This window comes from Primulina tabacum, chromosome 10 (assembly GCF_025594145.1).
Source record: "Primulina tabacum isolate GXHZ01 chromosome 10, ASM2559414v2, whole genome shotgun sequence".
Taxonomy (NCBI): domain Eukaryota; kingdom Viridiplantae; phylum Streptophyta; class Magnoliopsida; order Lamiales; family Gesneriaceae; genus Primulina; species Primulina tabacum.
The window spans coordinates 29653883-29674736 of NC_134559.1; the positions used below are offsets into that span (position 1 = coordinate 29653883).

Genomic DNA, 20854 nt, shown 5'->3' on the forward strand with positions numbered 1-20854 from the left:
TCTTAAGGGGATTTCTCGAGGAAAGGAAAGCTTAACAGAAGCGGTAAATCGCAAATTAGAGGGTCTTAGAGAAGGAATTCGGCTAAAATCTCGTCAGCTTATTGCGTAGTAATGAGTCTCGTCCGTTTGCCCGTTTACAATCAAATTAGCCTACAATTTTGTCCAAATCCGACAGTGCCCGAGCTACTTTCATTTCACATGTCTTATCTGGTCCCGATCTAGATTTAGATGATTTGAGCCGAAAATTGTCTGTCAACAAGTAATCAAAAATAGAAAAACACGAAAAGGGGTGCAAGACGAGGACTTCCCAGGGGGCCACCCATCCTAGTACTGCTCTCGCCCAAGCACGCTTAACTTCGGAGTTCTGATGGGATCCGGTGCAATAGTGCTGGTATGATCGCACCCGATATTGAGTGGGATGTTTATTCTTATATCCCTCGAGTACGTGTGGAGCGGGCGGCGATTGACAACACGCGGCACTGCTCTCGCCCAATCATAACCATGAAGTTAAGCGTTCTGGCGCGATGGCAGAGCTAGGATAGGTGACATCCCTAGAAAGACCTCGTGTCGCGACCGGTTACGTAAATTATGGATAAAACAGTCGAAATAATTGTTTTTAATGAGTTAACCGTCTCCAGAGTAATCTGCGTCATACCCTTCCGCACAGACCCGGCTCACGGCAACAAAACTCGCTAAATTTTACCTAAAAATAGAAAAAAAATAAGAAGAAGAAAATAGCGAATGTAAAGCTATTATTATGCCTGGGATACGATAAAATGGAACCGGAATCGAATTTCGAACTTCCTAAGCGGATTTCTCGAGGAAACGGAAGCTTAACAGAAGCGATAAATCGCAAATTAGAGGGTCTTAGAGAAGGAATTAGCAAAAATATTGCGAGCTCATTGCGGAGTAATGAGTATCGTTCGTTTGCCCGTTTACAATCAAATTAGTCTACGATTTTGTCCAAATCCGGCAGTGCCCGAGCTACGTCGATTTCACATGTCTTATCTGGTCCCGATCGTGATTCAGATGATTTGAGCCGAAAATCGTCTGTCAACATGTAATCAAAAATAGAAATACACGAAAAGGGGTGCAACACGAGGACTTCACAGGGGGTCACCCATCCTAGTATTGCACTCGCCCAAGCATGCTTAACTTCGGAGTTCTGATGGGATCCGGTGCATTAGTGCTGGTATTGTCGCTCCCGACGTTAAGTGGGATGTTTATCCTTATATCCCTTGAGTACGTGTGGTGCGGGCGGCGATGGACAACACGCGGAACTGCTCTCGCTCAATCAGAACCATGAAGTTAAGCGTTCTGGCGCGATGGCAGAGCTAGGATGGGTGACCTCCCTGGAAAGTCCTCGTGTCACGACCGTTTACGTAAATTATGGATAAAACAGTCGAAATAATTGTTTTTAATGAGTTAACCGTCTCCGGAGTAATATGTGTCATACCCTTCCGCACAGAACTTGCTCAAGACAACAAAAATCGGTAAATGTTTCCAGAAAATAGAAAAAAAAATTAGAAGAAGAAAATAGCGAATGTAAAGCTATTATTAATCCTTTGATACGATAAAATGGAATCGGAATCGAATTTCGGACTTCCTAAGCGGATTTCTCGAGGAAACGGAAGCTTAACAGAAGCGGAAAATCGCAAATAAGAGGGTCTTAGAGATGGAATTCGGCCAAAATCTCGCCAGCACATTGAAGAGTAATAAGTCTCGTTCGTTTTCCCGTTTACAATCAAATTAGGCTTCAATTTTGTCCAAATCCGGCAGTGCCCGAGCTACGTTGATTTCTCATGTCTTATCTGGTCCCGATCGTGATTCAGATGATTTGAGCCGAAAATCATCTGTCAACAAGTAATCAAAAATAGAAAAACACGAAAAGGGTGCAACACGAGGACTTCCAAGGGGGTCGCCCATCCTAGTACTGCTCTCGCCCAAGCACGCTTAACTTCGGAGTTCTGATGGGATCCGATGCATTAGTGCTGGTATGATCACACCCGACATTGAGTGGGATGTTTATTCTTATATCCCTCGAGTACGAGTGGAGCGGGCGGCGATAGACAACACGCGGCACTGCTCTCGCCCAATCAGAACCATGAAGTTAAGCGTTCTGGCGCGATGGCAGAGCTAGGATGGGTTACCTCCCTAGAAAGTACTCGTGTCACGACCGTTTACGTAAATTATGGATAAAACAGTCGAAATAATTGTTTTTAATGAGTTAACCGTCTCCGGAGTAATATGTTTCATACCCTTCCGCACAGAACTTGTTCAAGACAACAAAAATCGATAAATTTTCCCAGAAAATAGAAAAAAAATTTGAAGAAGAAAATAGCGAATGTAAAGCTATTATTAATCCTGTGATACGATAAAATGGAACCGGAATCGAATTTCGGACTTCCTAAGCAGATTTCCCGAGGAAACGGAAACTTAACAGAAGCGGAAAATCGCAAATAAGAGGGTCTTAGAGAAAGAATTCGGCTAAAATCTCTCCAGCTCATTGCAGAGTAATGAGTCTCGTTCGTTTTCCCATTTACAATCAAATTAGGCTTCAATTTTGTACAAATCCGGCAGTGCCCGAGCTACGTTGATTTCACATGTCTTATCTGGTCCCGATCGTGATTCAGATGATTTGAGCCGAAAATCATTTGTCAACAAGTAATCAAAAATAGAAAAACACGAAAACGGGTGCTACACGAGGACTTCCAAGGGGGTCACCCATCCTAGTAGTGCTCTCGCCCAAGCACGCTTAACTTCGGAGTTCCGATGGAATCCGGTGCATTAGTGCTGATATGATCGCACCCGACATTGAGTGGTATGTTTATTCTTATATCCCTCGAGTACGTGTGGAGCGGGCGGCGATGGACAACACGCGGCACTGCTCTCGCCCAATCAGAACCATGAAAGTAAGCGTTCTGGCGAACCAGAATCGAATTTCGGACTTCCTAAGCGGATTTCTCGAGGAAACAGAAGCTTAACAACAGCGGAAAATCGCAAATTAGAGGGTCTTAGAGAAGGAATTCGGCTAAAATCTCGCCAGCTCATTGCGGAATAATGAGTAACGTTCGTTTGCCCGTTTACAATCAAATTAGGCAACAATTTTGTCCAAATCCGGCAGTGCCCGGGCTACGTTGATTTCACATATCATATCTGGTCCGATCGAGATTCAGAAGATTTTAGCCAAAAATCGCCTATTACAAATTAATCAAAAATAGAAAAACACGAAAAAAGGTGTAACACGAGGACTTCCCAGGGGGTCACCCATCCTAGTATTGCACTCGCCCAAGCATGCTTAACTTCGGAGTTCTGATGGGATCCGGTGCAGTAGTGCTGGTATGATCGCTCCCGACGTTAAGTGGGATGTTTATCCTTATATCCCTCGAGTACGTGTGGCGCAGGCCGTTTACGTAAATTATAGCTAAAACAGTCGAAATAATTGTTTTTAATGAGTTAACCGTCTCCGGAGTAATCTGCATCACAACCTTCCGCACAGAACCGGCTCACGAAAGCAAAAATCGCTAAATGTTCCCAGAAAATAGAAAAAAAAATAAGAAGAAGAAAGTAGCGAATGTAAAGCTATTATTATGCCTGGGATACGATAAAATGGAACCGGAATCGAATTTCGGACTTCCTAAGCGGATTTCTCGAGAAAACGAAAGCTTAACAGAAGCGAAAAATCGCAAATTATAGGGTCTTAGAGAAGGAATTTAGCAAAAATATTGCGAGCTCATTGCGGAGTAATGAGTATCGTTCGTTTGCCCGTTTACAATCAAATTAGTCTACGATTTTGTCCAAATCCGGCAGTGCCCGAGCTACGTCGATTTCACATGTCTTATCTGGTCCGATCAAAATTCAGAAGATTTGAGCAAAAAATCGTCTATTACAAGTTAATCAAAAATAGAAAAACACGAAAAGAGGTGTAACACTAGTACTGCACTCGCCCAAGCACGCTTAACTTAAGAGTTCTGATGGGATCCGGTGCATTAGTGCTGGTATGATCGCTCCCGACCTTAAGTGGGATGTTTCTTCTTGTATCCCTCGAGTACGTGTGGCGCGGACGACGATGGACAACACGCAGCACTGCTCTCGCCCAATCAGAACCATGAAGTTAAGCATTCTGGCGCGATGGCAGAGCTAGGATGGGTGACCTCCCTAGAAAGTCCTCGTGTCACGACCGTTTACGTAAATTATGGATAAAACAGTCGAAATAATTGTTTTTAATGAGTTAACCATCTCCGGAGTAATATGTGTCATACCCTTCCGCACAGAACTTGCTCAAGACAACAAAAATCGGTAAATGTTTCCAGAAAATAGAAATAAAAATTAGAAGAAGAAAATAGCGAATGTAAAGCTATTATTATGCCTGTGATACGATAAAATGGAATCGGAATCGAATTTCGGACTTCCTAAGCGGATTTCTCGAGGAAACGGAAGCTTAACAGAAGCGGAAAATCGCAAATAAGAGGGTTTTAGAGATGGAATTCGGCCAAAATCTCGCCAGCTCATCGCAGAGTAATAAGTCTCGTTCGTTTTCCCGTTTACAATCAAATTAGGCTTCAATTTTGTCCAAATCCGGCAGTGCCCGAGCTACGTTGATTTCACATGTCTTATCTGGTCCCGATCGTGATTCAGATGATTTGAGCCGAAAATCATCTTTCAACAAGTAATCAAAAATAGAAAAACACGAAAAGGGTGCAACACGAGGACTTCCAAGGGGGTCCGCCCATCCTAGTACTTCTGTCGCCCAAGCACGCTTAACTTCGGAGTTCTTATGGGATCCGATGCATTAGTGCTGGTATGATCACACCCGACCTTGAGTGGTATGTTTATTCTTATATCCCTCGAGTACGTGTGGAGCGGGCGGCGATGGACAACACGCGGCACTGTTCTCGCCCAATCAGAACCATGAAGTTAAGCGTTCTGGAGCAATGCCAGAGCTTGGATGGGTGACCTCCCTGGGAAGTCCTCGTGTCGCGACCGTTTACGTAAATTATGGATAAAACTGTCGAAATAATTTTTTTAATGAGTTAACCGTCTTCGGAGTAATATGCGTCACCCTTCCGCACAGAACCTGCTCAAGACAACAAAAATCGCTAAATGTTCTCAGAAAATAGAAAAAAAATTAGAAGAAGAAAATAGCGAATGTAAAGCTATTATTATGCCTGGGATACGATAAAATGGAACCGGAATCGAATTTCGGACTTCTTAAGCGGATTTCTCGAGGAAACAGAAGCTTAACAAAAGCTGCTAAAATAATGCCAGTTTACTGCGGAGTAATGAGTCTCGTTCGTTTGCCCGTTTACAATCAAATTAGCCCACAATTTTGTCCAAATCCGGCAGTGCCCGAGCTACGTTGATTTCACATGTCTTATCTGGTCACGATCGAGATTCAGATGATTTCAGCCGAAAATCGTCTATCAACAAATAATCAAAAATAGAAAAACATTAAAAGAGGTGGAACACGAGGACTTCACAGAGGGTCGCCCTTCCTAGTACTGGTCTCGCCCAAGCACGCTTAACTTCGGAGTTCTGATGGGATCCGGTGCATTAGTGCTGGTATGATCGCTCTCGACATTGAGTGGGATGTTTATTCTTATATCCCTCGAGTACGTGTGGAGCGGGCGGCGATGGACAACACGCGGCACTGCTCTCGCCCAATCATAACCATGAAGTTAAGCGTTCTGGCGCGATGGCAGAGCTAGGATGGGTGACCTCCCTGGGAAGACCTCGTGTCGCGACCGGTTACGTAAATTATGGTTAATAAAGTCGAAATAATTGTTTTTAATGAGTTAACCGTCTCCGGAGTAATCTGCGTCATACCCTTCCGCACAGAAACGGCTCACGACAACAAAAATCGATAAATGTTCCCAGAAAAAAGAAAAAAAATAAGAAGAAGGAAATAACGAATGTAAAGCTATTATTATGCCTGGGATACGATAAAATGGAACCGGAATCGAATTTCGAACTTCCTAAGCGGATTTCTCGAGGAAAGGAAAACTTAATAGAAGCGGTAAATCTCAAATTAGAGGGTCTTAGAGAAGAATTCGGCTAAAATCTCGTCAGCTTATTGCTTAGTAATGAGTCTCGTCCGTTTGCCCGTTTACAATCAAATTAGCCTACAATTTTGTCCAAATCCGGCAGTGCCCGAGCTACTTTCATTTCACATGTCTTATATGGTCCCGATCGAGATTCAGATGATTTGAGCCGAAAATCGTGTGTCAACAAGTAATCAAAAATAGAAAAACACGAAAAATGGTGCAACACGAGGACTTCTGATAGGCACCCATCCTAGTCCTGCTCTCGCCCAAGCACGCTTAACTTCGGAGTTCTGATTGAATCCGGTGCTATAATGCTGGTATGATCGCACCCGATATTGAGTGGGGTGTTTATTCTTATATCCCTCGAGTACGTGTGGAGCGGGCGGCGATGAACAACACGCGGCACTGCTCTCGCCCAATCATAACCATGAAGTTAAGCGTTCTGGCGCGATGGCAGAGGTAGGATGGGTGACCTCCCTTGGAAGACCTCGTGTCGCGACCGTTTACGTAAATTATGGATAAAACAGTCGAAATAATTGTTTTTAATGAGTTAACCGTCTCCGGAGTAATCTGCGTCATACCCTTCCGTACAGAACCGGCTCACGACAACAAAAATCGATAAATGTTCCCAGAAAATAGAAAAAAAAATACGAAGAAGGAAATAACGAATGTAAAGCTATTATTATGCCTAGGATACGATAAAATGGAACCGGAATCGAGTTTCGAACTTCCTAAGCGGATTTCTCGAGGAAACGAAAGCTTAACAGAAGCGGTAAATCGCAAATTAGAGGGTCTTAGAGAAGGAATTCGGCTAAAATCTTTTCAGCTCATTTCGTAGTAATGAGTCTCGTCCGTTTGCCCGTTTACAATCAAATTAGCCTACAATTTTGTCCAAATCCGGCAGTGCCCGAGCTTCGTTCATTTCACATGTCTTATCTGGTCCCGATCGAGATTCAGATGATTTGAGCCGAAAATCGTCTGTCAACAAGTAATCAAAAATAAAAAAACACGAAAAGGGGTGCAACACGAGGACTTCCTAGGGGGTCACCCATCCTAGTACTGCTCTCGCCCAAGCACGCTTAACTTCGGAGTTCTGATGGGATCCGGTGCATTAGTGCTGGTATGATCGCACCCGACATTGAGTGGGATGTCTATTCTTATATCCCTCGAGTACGTGTTGAGCGGGCGGCGATGGACAACACGCGGCACTGCTCTCGCCCAATCATAACCATGAAGTTAAGCGTTCTGGCGCGATGGCAGAGGTAGGATGGTTAACCTCTCTAGGAAGACCTCGTGTCGCGACCGTTTACGTAAATTATGTATAAAACAGTCGAAATAATTGTTTTTAATGAGTTAACCGTCTCCGGAGTAATCTGCGTCATACCCTTCCGCACAGAACCGGCTCACGACAACAAAAATCGATAAATGTTCCCAGAAAATAGGAAAAAAAATAAGAAGAAGGAAATAACGAATGTAAAGCTATTATTATGCCTGGGATACGATAAAATGGAACCGGAATCGAATTTCGAACTTCTTAAGCGGATTTCTCGAGGAAACGAAAGCTTAACAGAAGCGGTAAATCGCAAATTAGAGGGTCTTAGAGAAGGAATTCGGCTAAAATTCGTCAGCTAATTGCGTAGTAATGAGTCTCGTCCGTTTGCCCGTTTACAATCAAATTAGCCTACAATTTTTTCCAAATCCGACAGTGCCCGAGCTACTTTTATTTCACATGTCTTATCTGGTCCTGATCTAGATTCAGATGATTTGAGCCGAAAATTGTCTATCAACAAGTAATAAAAAATAGAAAAACACGAAAAGGGGTGCAACACGAGGACTTCTCAGGGGGCCTCCCATCCTAGTACTGCTCTCGCCCAAGCACGCTTAAATTCGGAGTTCTGATGGGATCCGTGCATTAGTGCTGGTATGATCGCACCCAACATTGAGTGGATGTTTATTCTTATATCCCAAGAGTACGTGTGAAGCGGGCGGCGATGGACAACACGCGGCAGTGCTCTCGCCCAATCATAACCATGAAGTTAAGCGTTCTGGCGCGATGGCAGAGCTAGGATAGGTGACATCCCTAGAAAGACCTCGTGTCGCGACCGGTTACGTAAATTATGGATAAAACCGTCGAAATAATTGTTTTTAATGAGTTAACCGTCTCCGGAGTAATCTGCGTCATACCTTTGCGCACAGACCCGGCTAACGGCAACAAAAATCGCTAAATTTTCCCTGAAAATAGAAAAAAATAAGAAGAAGAAAATAGCGAAAGTAAAGCTATTACTATGCCTGGGATACGATAAAATGGAACCGGAATCGAATTTCGAACTTCCTAAGCGGATTTCTTGAGGAAACGGAAGCTTAACAGAAGCGATAAATCGCAAATTAGAGGGTCTTAGAGAAGGAATTTAGCAAAAATATTGCCAGCTCATTGCGAAGTAATGAGTCTCGTCCGTTTGCCCGTTTACAATCAAATTAGCCTACAATTTTGTCCAAATCCGGCAGTGTCCGAGCTACATTGATTTCACATGTCTTATCTGGTTCTGATCGAGAGTCAGATGATTTGAGCCGAAAATCGTCTGTCAACAAATAATCAAAAATAGAAAAACACGAAAAGGGGTGCAACACGAGGACTTCCTAGGGGGCCTCCCGTCCTAGTACTGCTCTCGCCCAAGCACGTATAACTTCGGAGTTCTGATGGGATCCGTGCATTAGTGCTGGTATGATCGCACCCGACATTGAGTGGGATGTTTATTCTTATATCCCTCGAGTACGTGTGGAGCGGGCGGCGATGGACAACACGCGGCACTGCTCTCGCCCAATCATAACCATGAAGTTAAGCGTTCTGGCGCGATGGCAGAGCTAGGATAGGTGACATCCATAGAAAGACCTCGTGTCACGACCGGTTACGTTAAATATGGATAAAACAGTCGAAATAATTGTTTTTAATGAGTTAACCGTCTACGGAGTAATCTGCGTCATACCCTTCCGCACCGACCGGGCTCACGGCAACAAAAATCGCTAATTTTCCCTGAAAATAAAAAAAAAAATAAGAAGAAGAAAATAGCGAATGTAAAGCTAGTATTATGCCTGAGATACGATAAAATGGAACCGGAATCGAATTTCGAACTTCCTAAGCGGATTTCTTGAGGAAACGGAAGCTTAACAGAAGCGATAAATCGCAAATTAGAGGGTCTTAGAGAAGAAATTTAGCAAAAATATTGCCAGCTCATTGCGAAGTAATGAGTCTCGTCCGTTTGCCCGTTTACAATCAAATTAGCCTACAATTTTGTCCAAATCCGGCAGTGCCCGAGCTACATTGATTTCACATGTCTTATCTGGTTCTGATCGAGATTCAGATGATTTGAGTCGAAAATCGTCTGTCAACAAGTAATCAAAAATAGAAAAACGCGAAAAGGCGTGCAACAAGAGGACTTCCCAGGGTGTCACCCATCCTAGTACAGCTCTCGCCCAAGCACGCTTAACTTCCGAGTTCTGATGGGATCCAGTGCATTAGTGCTGATATGATCGCACCCGACATTGAGTGGGATGTTTATTCTTATATCCCTCGAGTACGTGTGAAGCGGGCGGTGATGGACAACACGCGGCACTGCTCTCGCCCAATCATAACCATGAAGTTAAGCGTTCTGGCGCGATGGCAGAGCTAGGATGGGTGACATCCCTGTGAAGTCCTCGTGTCGCGACGGTTTACGTAAATTTTGACTAAAACAGTCGAAATAATTGTTTTTAATGAGTTAACCGTCTCCGGTGTAATCTGTTTCATACCATTCAGCACAGAACAGGCTCACGACAACAAAAATCAATAAATGTTCCTAGAAAATAGAAAAAAAATAAGAAGAAGGAAATAGCGAATATAAAGCTATTATTATGCCTGGGATACGATAAAATGGAACCAGAATCGAATTTCGAACTTTCTAAGCGGATTTCTAAAAGAAACGGAAGCTTAACAGAAGCGGAAAATCGCAAATTAGAGGGTCTTAGAGAAGGAATTTAGCTGAAATATCGCCAGCTCATTGCGAAGTAATGAGTCTCGTCCGTTTGCCCGTTTACAATCAAATTAGCCTATAATTTTTGTCCAAATCCGGCAGTGCCCGAGCTACGTTGATTTCACATGTCTTATCTGGTCCCGATCGAGATTCAGATGATTTGAGCTGAAAATAGTCTGTCAACAAGTAATCAAAAATATAAAAACACGAAAATGGGTGCAACACGAGGATTTCCCAAGGGGTCACCCATCCTAGTATTGCTCTCGCCCAAGCACGCTTAACTTCGGAGTTCTGATGGGATCTGGTGCATTGGTGCTGGTATGATCGCACCTGACATTGAGTGGGTTGTTTATTCTTATATTCCTCGAGTACATGTGGAACGGGCGGCGAGGGACAACACGCGGCACTGCTCTCGCCCAATCAGAACCATGAAGTTAAGCGTTCTGGCGCGATGGCAGAGCTAGGATGGGTGACCTCCCTGGAAAGTCCTCGAGTCGCGACTGTTTACGTAAATTATGGCTAAAACAGTCGAAATAATTGTTTTTAATGAGTTAAATTTCTCCGGAGTAATCTGCGTCATACCCTTCCGCACAAAACCGGCTCACTACAACAAAAATCGATAAATGTTCCAAGAAAATAGAAAAAAAATAAGAAGAAGAAAATAGCGAATGTAATGCTATTATTATGCTTGGGATACGATAAAATGGAACCCAAATCGAATTTCGAACATCCTAAGCGGATTTCTCGAGTAAACGGAACCTTAACAGAAGCGTTAAATCGCAAATTAGAGGGTCTTAGAGAAAGAATTTAGCTAAAATCTTGCCAGCACTTTGCGGAGTAATAAGTCTCGTCCGTTTGCCCGTTTACAATCAAATTAGCCTACAATTTTGTCCAAATCCGGCAGTACCCGAGCTACGCTGATTTCACATGTCTTATCTGATCCCCATCGAGATTCAGATGATTTGAGTCGAAAATCGTCTGTCAACAAGTAATCAAAAATAGAAAAACACGAAAAGGGGTGCAACACGAGGACTTCCCAGGGGGTCACCCATCCTAGTACTGCTCTCGCCCAAGCAAGCTTAACTTCGGAGTTCTGATGGGATCCGATGCATTAGTGCTGTTTTGATCGCACAAGATATTGATTAGGATGTTTATTCTTATATCCCTCGAGTACGTGTAAAGCGGGCGGCGATGGACAAAACGCGGCACTGCTCTCGCCCAATCAGAACCATGAAGTTAAGCGTTCTGGCGCGATGGCAGAGCTAGGATGGGTGACCTCCCTGGTAAGTCCTCGTGTCGTGACCGTATACATAAATTATGGCTTAAACAGTCGAAATAATTGTTTTTAATGAGTTAACCGTCTCCGGAGTAATCTGCATCATACCCTTCCGCACAGAACCGGCTCACAACAACAAAAATCGATAAATGTTCCCAAAAAATAGAAAAAAATTAAGAAGAAGAAAATAGCGAATCTAAAGTTATTATTATGCCTTTGATATGATAAAAAGAAACTGGAATCGAATTTCAAACTTCCTAATTGGATTTTTTCGAGGAAACGGAAGCTTAACAGAAGCGGTAAATCGGAAATTAGAGGGTATTAAAGAAGGAATTCGGCTAAAATCTCGCCAGCTCATTGGGAAACAATGAGTCTCGTTCGTTTGCCCGTTTACAATCAAATTAACCTACAATTTTGTCCAAATCCGTCGGTGCCCGAGCTACGTTGATTTCACATGTCTTATCTGGTCCCGATCGAGATTCAGATGATTTGAGCCGAAAATCGTCTGTCAACAAATAATCAAAAATAGAAAAACACGAAAAGAGGTGCAACACGAGGACTTCCCAGGGAGTCGCCCCTTCTAGTACTGGTCTCGCCCAAACACGCTTAACTTCGGAGTTTTAATGGGATCCTGTGCATTAGTGCTGGTATGATCGCTGCCGACATTGAGTGGGATGTTTATTCTTATATCCCCTCAAGTACGTGTGGAGCGGGCGGGGATGGACAACACGCGGCACTGCTCTCGCCCAATCAGAACCATGAAGTTAAGCGTTCTGGCGCGATGCCAGAGCTAGGATGGGTGACCTCCTTGAGAAGTCCTCGTGTCGCGACCGTTTAAGGAAATTATGGATAAAACAGTCGAAATAATTGTTTTTAATGAGTTAACCGTCTCCGAAGTAATCTGCGTCATACCCTTCCGCACAGAACCGGCTCATGACAACAAAAATCGCTAAATATTCCCAAAAAATAGAAAAAAAATGTGAAGAAGAAAATATCGAATGTAAAGCTATTATTATGCCTCAGATACGATAAAATGGAACCAGAATCGAATTTCAAACTTCCTAAGTGGATTTTTCGAGGAAACAGAAGCGGTAAATCGCAAATTACAGGGTCTAAGAGAAGGAATCGGATAAAATCTCGCCACCTCATTGCACAGTAATGAGTCTCGTTCGTTTGCCTGTTTACAATCAAATTTGCCTACAATTTTGTCCAAATCTGGCAGTGCCCGAGCTACGTTGATTTCTCATGTCTTATGTGGTCCGATCGAGATTTAGATGATTTGAGCCGAAAATCATCTGTGAACAAGTAATCAATCAAAAATTTAAAAACACGAAAAGGGGTGCAACACGAGAACTTCCCAGGGGGTCACCTAACCTAGTACTGCTCTCGCCCAAGCACGCTTAACTTCGGAGTTCTGATGGGATCCGATGCATTAGTGCTGGTATGATCACACCCGACATTGAGTGGGATGTTTATTCTAATATCCCTTGAGTACGTGTGGTGCGGGCGGCGATGGACAATACGCGGCACTGTTCTCGCCCAATTAGAACCATGAAGTTAAGCGTTCTGGTGCGATTGCAGAGCTTGGATGGGTGACCTCCCTGGGAAGTCCTTGTGTCGCGATCGTTTACGTAAATTATGGCTAAAACAGTAGAAATAATTGTTTATAATGAGTTAACGTCTCCGAAGTAATTAGCGTCATACCCTTCCGCACAGAACCGGCTCAAGACAACAAAAATCGCTAAATGTTCCCAGAAAATAGAAAAAAAAATAAGAAGAAGAAAATAGCGAAAGTAAAGCTATTACTATACCTGGGATACGATAAAATGAAACCGGAATCGAATTTCGGACTTTCTAAGCGGATTTCTCGAGGAAACAAAAGTTTAACAGAAGCGGAAAATCGCAAATTAGAGGGTCTTATAGAAGAAATTCGGCTAAAATCTCGCCAGCTCATTGCGAAACAATGAGTCTCGTTCGTTTGCCCGTTTACAATCAAATTAGCCTACAATTTTGTCCAAATCCGTCAGTGCCCGAGCTACGTTGATTTCACATGTCTTATCTGGTCCCGATCGAGATTCAGATGATTTCAGCCAAAAATCGTCTATCAACAAATAATCAAAAATAGAAAAACACGAAAAGAGGTGGAACACGAGGACTTCACAGGGGGTCGCCCATCCTAGTACTGGTCTCGCCCAAGCACGCTTAACTTCGGAGTTCTGATGGGATCCGGTGCATTAGTGCCGGTATGATCGCTCTCGACATTGAGTGGGATGTTTATTCTTATATCCCTCGAGTACGTGTATAGCGGGCGGCGATGGACAACACGCGGCACTGCTCTCGCTCAATCAGAACCATGAAGTTAAGCGTTCTGGCGCGATGGCAGAGCTAGGATGGGTGACCTCCCTGGAAAGTCCTCGTGTCGCGACCGTTTACGTAAATTATAGCTAAAACAGTCGAAATAATTGTTTTTAATGAGTTAACCGTCTCCGGAGTAATCTGCATCATACCCTTCCGCACAGAACAGGCTCACGACAACAAAAATCGCTAAATGTTTCCAGAAAATAGAAAAAAAATAAGAAGAAAAAAATAGCGAATGTAAAGCTATTATTATGCCTGGGATACGATAAAATGGAACCGGAATCGAATTTTGGAATCCCTAAACAGATTTCTCGAGGAAACGGAAGCTTAACCGAAGCGGAAAATCGCAAATTAGAGGGTCTTAGAGAAGGAATTCGGCTAAAATCTCTCCAGCTCATTGCGGAGTAATGAGACTCGTTCGTTTGCCCGTTTACAATCGAATTAGCCTACAATTTTGTCCCAATCCGGCAGTGCCCGAGCTACGTTGATTTCACATGTCATATCTGGTCCTGATCCAGATTCAGATGATTTGAGCCGAAAATCGTCTGTCAACAAGTAATAAAAAATAGAAAAACACGAAAAGGGGTGCAACACGGGGACTGCCCAGGGGGTCACCTATCCTAGTACTGCTCTCGCACAAGCACGCTTAACTTAGGAGTTCTGATGGGATCCGGTGCATTAGTTCTGGTATGATCGCACCCGACATTGAGTGGGATGTTTATTCTTATATCCCTCGAGTACGTGTGGCGCGGGCGGCGATGGACATCACGCGGCAATGCTCTCGCCCAATCAGAACCATGAAGTTAAGCGTTCTGGCGAGATGCCAGAGCTAGGATGGGTGACCTCCCTGGGCAGTCCTCGTGTCGCGAACTTTTACGTAAATTATAGCTAAAACAGTATAAATAATTTTTTTTAATGAGTAAACCATTTCCGGAGTAATCTGCGTCATACCCTTCCGCACAGAACCGGCTCACGACAACAAAAATCGCTAAATGTTCCCAGAAAATTGAAAAATAAATAAGAAGAAGAAAATAGCGAATGTAAAGCTATTATTATGCCTCGGATACGATAAAATCGAATCGGAATCGAATTTCGGACTTCCTAAGCGAATTTCTCGAGGAAACGGAAGCTTAACAGAAGCGGAAAATCGCAAATTAGAGGGTCTTAGAGAAGGAATTCGGCTAAAATCTCGTCAGCTCATTGCAGAGTAATGAGTCTCGTTCGTTTGCCCGTTTACAATCAAATTAGCCCACAATTTTGTCCAAATCCGGCAGTGCCCGAGCTACGTTTATTTCACATGTCTTATCTGGTCCCGATCGTGATTCATATGATTTGAGCCGAAAATCATCTGTCAACAAGTAATCAAAAATAGAAAAAACACGAAAAGGGGTGCAACACGAGGACTTCCAAGGGCACGCTTAACTTCGGAGTTCTGATGGGATCCGGTGCATTAGTGCTGGTATGATCGCAACCGACATTGAGTGGGATGTTTATTCTTATATCCCTCGAGTACGTGTGGAGCGGGCGGCGATGTACAACACGCGGCACTGCTCTCGCCCAATCAGAACCATGAAGTTAAGCGTTCTGGCGCGATGGCAGAGCTAGGATGGGTGACCTCCCTGGGAAGTCCTCGTGTCGCGACCGTTTTCGTAAATTATGGATAAAACAGTCAAAATAATTGTTTTTAATGAGTCAATCGTCTCCGGAGTAATATGCGTCATACCCTTCCGCACAGAAACTGCTCAAGACAACAAAAATCGCTAAATGTTCCCAGAAAATAAAAAAAAAATTGAGAAAAGAAGAAAATAGCAAATGTAAAGCTATTATTATGCCTGGAATACGATAAAATGGAACAAAAATCGAATTTAGAACTTCCTAAGCGGATTTCTCGAGGAAATGGAAGCTTAACAGAAGCGGAAAATCGCAAATTAGAGGGTCTTAGAGAAGGAATTCGGCTAAAATCTCGCCAGCTCCTTGCGGAGTAATGAGCCTCGTTCGTTTTCCCGTTTACAATCAAATAAGGCTTCAATTTTGTCCAAATCCGGCAGTGCCCGAGCTACGTTGATTTCACATGTCTTATCTGGTCTTGATCGTGATTCAGATTATTTGAGCCGAAAATCATCTGTCAACAAGTAATCAAAAATAGAAAAACACGAAAAGGGGTGCAACACGAGGACTTCCCAGGCGGTCACCAATCCTAGCACGCTTAAGTTCGGAGTTCTGATGGGATCCGGTGCATTAGTGTTGGTATGATCGCACCCGACATTGTGTTGGATGTTTATTCTTATATCCCTCGAGTACGTGTGGAGCGGGCGGCGATGGACAACACGGGGCACTGCTCTCGCCCAATCAGAACCATGAAGTTAAGCGTTCTGGCGCGATGGCAGAGCTAGGATGGGTGACCTCCCTCGGAAACCCTCGTGTCGCGACCGTCTATGTAAATTATAGCTAAAACAGTCGAAATAATTGTTTTTAATGAGTCAACCGTCTCCGGAGTAATCTGCGTCTTACCCTTCAGCACAGAACCGGCTCATGACAACAAAAATCGCTAAATGTTCACAGAAAATAGAAAAAAAATAAGAAGAAGAAAATAGCGAATGTAAAGCTATTATTATGCCTAAGATACGATAAAATGAAACCAGAATCGAATTTCGGACTTTCTAAACGGATTTCTCGAGAAAACGGAAGCTTAACAGAAGCGGAAATTCGCAAATTAGAGGGTCTTAGAGAAGGAATTCGGCTAAAATCTCTCCAGCTCATTGCGGAGTAATGAGTCTCGTTCGTTTGCCCGTTTACAATCAAATTAGGCTACAATTATGTCCAAATGCGGCAGTGACCGAGCTACGTTGATTTCACATGTCTTATCTGGTCCCGATCGTGGTTCAGATGATTTGAGCCCAAAATCGTCTTTCAACAAGTAATCAAAAATAGAAAAAAAAAGAAAATGGGTGCAACACGAGGACTTCCCAGGGGGTCACCCATCGAGGGGCGATGGACAACACGCGGCACTGCTCTCGCCCAATCAGAACCATGAAGCTAAGCGTTCTGGCGCGATGGTAGAGCTAGGATGGGTGACCTCCCTGAAAAGTCCTCGTGTCGTGACCGTTTACATAAATTATCGCTAAAACTATTGAAATAATTGTTTTTAATGAGTTAACCATCTCCGGAGTAATCTGCGGAAAACCATCTCCGGAGTAATCTGCGTCATACCCTTCCGCACAAAACCGGCTCACGACAACAAAAATCGCTAAATGTTCCCAGAAAATAGAAAAAAATTAAGAAGAAAAAAATAGCGAATGTAAAGCTATTATTATGCCTGGGATACGATAAAATGGAACCGGAATCGAATTTCGGAATTCCTAAACATGTTTCTTGAGGAAACGGAACTTAACCGAAGCAGAAAATCGCAAATTAGAGGGTCTTAGAGAAGGAATTCGGCTAAAATCTCTCCAGCTCATTGCGGAGTAATGAGACTCGTTCGTTTGCCCGTTTACAATCGAATTAGCCTACAATTTTGTCCAAATCCGGCAGTGCCTGAGCTACGTTGATTTCACATGTCATATCTGGTCCTGATCCAGATTCATATGATTTGAGCCGAAAATCGTCTGTCAACAAGTAATCAAAAATAGAAAAACACGAAAAGGGGTGCAACACGGGGACTGCCCAGGGGGTCACCCATCCTAGTACTGCTCTCGCACAAGCACGCTTAACTTAGGAGTTCAGATGGGATCCGGTGCATTAGTTCTGGTATGATCGCACCCGACATTGAGTGGGATGTTTATTCTTATATCCCTCGAGTACGTGTGGCGCGGGCGGCGATGGACATCACGCGGCACTGCTCTCGCCCAATCAGAACCATGAAGTTAAGCGTTCTGGCGAGATGCCAGAGCTAGGATGGGTGACATCCCTGGAAAGTTCTCGTGTCGCGAACTTTTAAGTAAATTATAGCTAAAACAGTAAAAATAATTGTTTTTAATGAGTAAACCATTTCCGGAGTAATCTGCGTCATACCCTTCCGCACAGAACCGGCTCACGACAACAAAAATCGCTAAATGTTCCCAGAAAATAGAAAAAAAATAAGAAGAAGAAAATAGCGAATGTAAAGCTATTATTATGCCTGGGATACGATAAAATGGAATGGAATCGAATTTCGGACATCCTAAGCGGATTTCTCGAGGAAACGGAAGCTAACAGAAGCGGAAAATCGCAAATTAGAGGTTCTTAAAGAAGGAATTCGGCTAAATTCTCGCCAGCTCATTGCAGAGTAATGAGTCTCGTTCGTTTGCCCGTTTACAATCAAATTAGGCTACAATTTTGTCCAAATCCGGCAGAGCCCGAGCTACGTTGATTTCACATGTCTTATCTGGTGCCGATCAAAATTCAGATGATTTGAGCCGAAAATCGTCTGTCAACAAGTAATCAAAAATAGAAAAACAAGAAAAGAGGTGCAACACGAGGACTTCCCCGGGGGTCACCCATCCTAGTACTGCTGTCGCCCAAGCACGCTTAACTTCGGAGTTTTGATAGGATCTGGTGCATTAGTGCTGGTATGATCGCACCCGACATTGAGTGGGATGTTTATTCTTATATCCCTTGAGAACGTGTGGCGCGGGCGGCGATGGACAACACGCGGCACTCCTCTCGCCTAATCAGAACCATGAAGTTAAGCGTTCTGGCGCGATGCCAGAGCTAGGATGGGTGACCTCCCTGAAAATTCCTCGTGTCGTGACCGTTTACATAAATTATCGCTAAAACTGTTGAAATAATTGTTTTTAATGAGTTGACCATCTCCGGAGTAATCTGCGTCATACCCTTCCGCACAAAACCGGCTCACGACAACAAAAATCGCTAAATGTTCCCAGAAAATTGAAAAAAAATTATAAGAAGAAAATCGCGAATGTAAAGCTATTATTATGCCTGGGATACGATAAAATGGAACCGGAATCGAAGTTCGGACTTCCTAAGCGGATTTCTCGAGGAAACGGAAGCTTAACAGAAGCCGAAAATCGCAAATTAGAGGGTCTGAGAGAAGGAATTCGGCTAAAATCTCGCCAGCTCATTGCGGAGTAATGAGACTCGTTCGTTTGTCCGTTTACAATCAAATTCGGCTACAATTTTGTCCAAATCCGACAGTGCCCGAGATACATTGATTTCACATGTCTTATCTGGTCCTGATCGAGATTCAGATGATTTTAGCCAAAAATCGTCTGTCAACAAGTAATCAAAAATAGAAAAACACGAAAAGGGGTGCAACACGAGGAAATCCCAGCGGGTCGCCCAGCCTAGTACAGCTCTCGTCCAAGCACGCTTCACTTCGGAGTTCTGAGGGGATCCGGTGCATTAATGCTGGTATGTTCGCTCTCGACATTGAGTGGGATGTTTATTCTTATATCCCTCGAGTACGTGTAGAGCGTGCGGCGATGGACAACACGCGGCACTGCTCTCGCCCAATCAGAACCATGAAGTTAAGCGTTCTGGCGCGATGGCAGAGCTAGAATGGGTGACCTCCCTGGGAATTCCTCGTGTCGCAACCGTTTATGTAAATTATAGCTAAAACAGTCGAAATAATTGTTTTTAATGAGTTAACCGTCTCCGGAGTAATCTGCATCATACCCTTCCGCACAGAACCGGCTCACGACAACAAAAATCGTTAAATGTTCCCAGAAATTAGAAAAAAATAAGAAGAAGAAAATAGCGAATGTAAAGCTATTATTATACCTGGGATACGATAAAATGGAACCGGAATCGAATTTCGGACTTTCTAAGCGGATTTCTCGAGGAAACGGAAGGTTAACAGAAGCAGAAAATCGCAAATTAGAGGGTCTTAAAGAAGAAATTCGGCTAAAATCTAGCCAGCTCATTGCCGAGTAATGAGTCTCGTTCGTTTTCCCGTTTACAATTAAATTAGGCTTCAATTTTGTCCAAATCCGGCAGTGCCCGAGCTACGTTGATTTCACATGTCTTATCTGGTCCCGATCGTGATTCAGATGATTTGAGCCGAAAATCATCTGTCAACAAGTAATAAAAAATAGAAAAACACGAAAAGGGGTGCAACACGAGGACTTCCCAGGCGGTCACCCATCCTAGCACGCTTAACTCCGGAGTTCTGATGGGATCCGGTGCATTAGTGCTGGTATGATCGCACCCGACATTGTGTTGGATGTTTATTCTTATATCCCTCGAGTACGTGTGGAGCAGGCGGCGATGGACAACAAGCGGCACTGCTCTCGCCCAATCAGAACCATGAAGTTAAGCGTTCTGGCGCGATGGCAGAGCTAGGATGGGTGACCTCCCTGAGAAGTCCTCGTGTCGCGACCGTTTATGTAAATATTGGAAAAAACAGTCGAAATATTTATTTTTAATGATTTAACCATCTCCGGAGTAATCTGCGTCATACCCTTCCGCACAGAACCGGCTCACGACAACAAAAATCGCTAAATGTTCCCAGAAAATAGAAAAAAAAAAATAAGAAGAAAAAAATAGCGAATGTAAAGCTATTATTATGCCTGAGATACGATAAAATGGAATGGAATCCAATTTCGGACTTCCTAAGCGGATTTCTCGAGGAAACGGAAGCTTAACAGAAGCGGAAAATCGCAAATTAGAGGGTCTTAAAGAAGGAATTCGGCTAAAATCTCGCCAGCTCATTGCGGAGCAATGAGTCTCGTCCGTTTGCCCGTTTACAATCAAATTAGCCTACAATTTTGTCCAAATCCGGCAGTGCCCGAGCTACGTTGATTTCACATGTCTTATCTGGTCCCGATCGAAATTCAGATGATTTGAGCCGAAAATCGTCTGTCAACAAGTAATCAAAAATAGAAAAATACGAAAAAGGGTGCAACACGAGGATTTCCCAGGGGGTCACCCATCCTAGTATTGCTCTGGCCCAAGCACGCTTAACTTTCGGAGTTCTGATGATATCCGGTACATTAGTGCTGGTATGATCGCATCCGACATTGAGTGGATGTTTATTCTTATATCCCTCAAGTGCGTGTGGCGCGGGCGGCGATGGACAACAAATAAATCCTTATATTATTTCGTAAATTCTTATTCAGCCCTTAAACGTTCGTAAATTGCCCTTAGGTCCCAAATCTTTCGAAATATTGCATTTTGGTCCCTTAAATTTCAATACTTGCATGTTGATTTTATATGCCGGAACGTAAATTTTA

The 20854-nt window shown here is 43.5% G+C and overlaps 17 non-coding genes and 6 pseudogenes across 17 annotated transcripts; all 23 read right to left on the reverse strand.

The window, feature by feature from the left end:
* Positions 1-286: 286 nt before the first annotated feature.
* Positions 287-405, reverse strand: LOC142513401 (5S ribosomal RNA). The gene has a single exon (XR_012809349.1). It is a non-coding gene; the product is annotated as a 5S ribosomal RNA (ribosomal RNA).
* Positions 406-1087: 682 nt separating this feature from the next.
* On the reverse strand, positions 1088-1206 carry LOC142516516 (5S ribosomal RNA). The gene has a single exon (XR_012812307.1). It is a non-coding gene; the product is annotated as a 5S ribosomal RNA (ribosomal RNA).
* A 683-nt stretch (positions 1207-1889) lies between these two features.
* On the reverse strand, positions 1890-2008 carry LOC142514037 (5S ribosomal RNA). Its single transcript, XR_012809951.1, has one exon. It is a non-coding gene; the product is annotated as a 5S ribosomal RNA (ribosomal RNA).
* A 683-nt stretch (positions 2009-2691) lies between these two features.
* LOC142508005 (5S ribosomal RNA) lies at positions 2692-2810 on the reverse strand. The gene has a single exon (XR_012806239.1). It is a non-coding gene; the product is annotated as a 5S ribosomal RNA (ribosomal RNA).
* Positions 2811-3234: 424 nt separating this feature from the next.
* On the reverse strand, positions 3235-3353 carry LOC142507631 (5S ribosomal RNA). Its single transcript, XR_012805883.1, has one exon. It is a non-coding gene; the product is annotated as a 5S ribosomal RNA (ribosomal RNA).
* Positions 3354-4695: 1342 nt separating this feature from the next.
* On the reverse strand, positions 4696-4815 carry LOC142509686 (5S ribosomal RNA). Its single transcript, XR_012807847.1, has one exon. It is a non-coding gene; the product is annotated as a 5S ribosomal RNA (ribosomal RNA).
* A 642-nt stretch (positions 4816-5457) lies between these two features.
* On the reverse strand, positions 5458-5576 carry LOC142508873 (5S ribosomal RNA). The gene has a single exon (XR_012807073.1). It is a non-coding gene; the product is annotated as a 5S ribosomal RNA (ribosomal RNA).
* A 682-nt stretch (positions 5577-6258) lies between these two features.
* Positions 6259-6375, reverse strand: LOC142512301 (5S ribosomal RNA; annotated as a pseudogene).
* A 684-nt stretch (positions 6376-7059) lies between these two features.
* On the reverse strand, positions 7060-7178 carry LOC142507449 (5S ribosomal RNA). The gene has a single exon (XR_012805708.1). It is a non-coding gene; the product is annotated as a 5S ribosomal RNA (ribosomal RNA).
* A 683-nt stretch (positions 7179-7861) lies between these two features.
* Positions 7862-7979, reverse strand: LOC142517327 (5S ribosomal RNA). The gene has a single exon (XR_012813079.1). It is a non-coding gene; the product is annotated as a 5S ribosomal RNA (ribosomal RNA).
* Positions 7980-8660: 681 nt separating this feature from the next.
* LOC142509022 (5S ribosomal RNA) lies at positions 8661-8778 on the reverse strand. Its single transcript, XR_012807215.1, has one exon. It is a non-coding gene; the product is annotated as a 5S ribosomal RNA (ribosomal RNA).
* Positions 8779-9461: 683 nt separating this feature from the next.
* Positions 9462-9580, reverse strand: LOC142510761 (5S ribosomal RNA; annotated as a pseudogene).
* A 684-nt stretch (positions 9581-10264) lies between these two features.
* LOC142516065 (5S ribosomal RNA) lies at positions 10265-10383 on the reverse strand. Its single transcript, XR_012811879.1, has one exon. It is a non-coding gene; the product is annotated as a 5S ribosomal RNA (ribosomal RNA).
* Positions 10384-11066: 683 nt separating this feature from the next.
* Positions 11067-11185, reverse strand: LOC142507956 (5S ribosomal RNA). Its single transcript, XR_012806191.1, has one exon. It is a non-coding gene; the product is annotated as a 5S ribosomal RNA (ribosomal RNA).
* Positions 11186-11869: 684 nt separating this feature from the next.
* LOC142511884 (5S ribosomal RNA) lies at positions 11870-11988 on the reverse strand (annotated as a pseudogene).
* Positions 11989-12663: 675 nt separating this feature from the next.
* LOC142514092 (5S ribosomal RNA) lies at positions 12664-12782 on the reverse strand. The gene has a single exon (XR_012810003.1). It is a non-coding gene; the product is annotated as a 5S ribosomal RNA (ribosomal RNA).
* Positions 12783-13465: 683 nt separating this feature from the next.
* On the reverse strand, positions 13466-13584 carry LOC142507040 (5S ribosomal RNA). The gene has a single exon (XR_012805307.1). It is a non-coding gene; the product is annotated as a 5S ribosomal RNA (ribosomal RNA).
* A 683-nt stretch (positions 13585-14267) lies between these two features.
* Positions 14268-14386, reverse strand: LOC142509156 (5S ribosomal RNA). The gene has a single exon (XR_012807343.1). It is a non-coding gene; the product is annotated as a 5S ribosomal RNA (ribosomal RNA).
* A 2941-nt stretch (positions 14387-17327) lies between these two features.
* Positions 17328-17446, reverse strand: LOC142507522 (5S ribosomal RNA). Its single transcript, XR_012805777.1, has one exon. It is a non-coding gene; the product is annotated as a 5S ribosomal RNA (ribosomal RNA).
* A 681-nt stretch (positions 17447-18127) lies between these two features.
* Positions 18128-18246, reverse strand: LOC142509145 (5S ribosomal RNA). Its single transcript, XR_012807332.1, has one exon. It is a non-coding gene; the product is annotated as a 5S ribosomal RNA (ribosomal RNA).
* Positions 18247-18929: 683 nt separating this feature from the next.
* Positions 18930-19048, reverse strand: LOC142511667 (5S ribosomal RNA; annotated as a pseudogene).
* Positions 19049-19730: 682 nt separating this feature from the next.
* LOC142512913 (5S ribosomal RNA) lies at positions 19731-19832 on the reverse strand (annotated as a pseudogene).
* A 685-nt stretch (positions 19833-20517) lies between these two features.
* Positions 20518-20637, reverse strand: LOC142510791 (5S ribosomal RNA; annotated as a pseudogene).
* Positions 20638-20854: the final 217 nt, after the last annotated feature.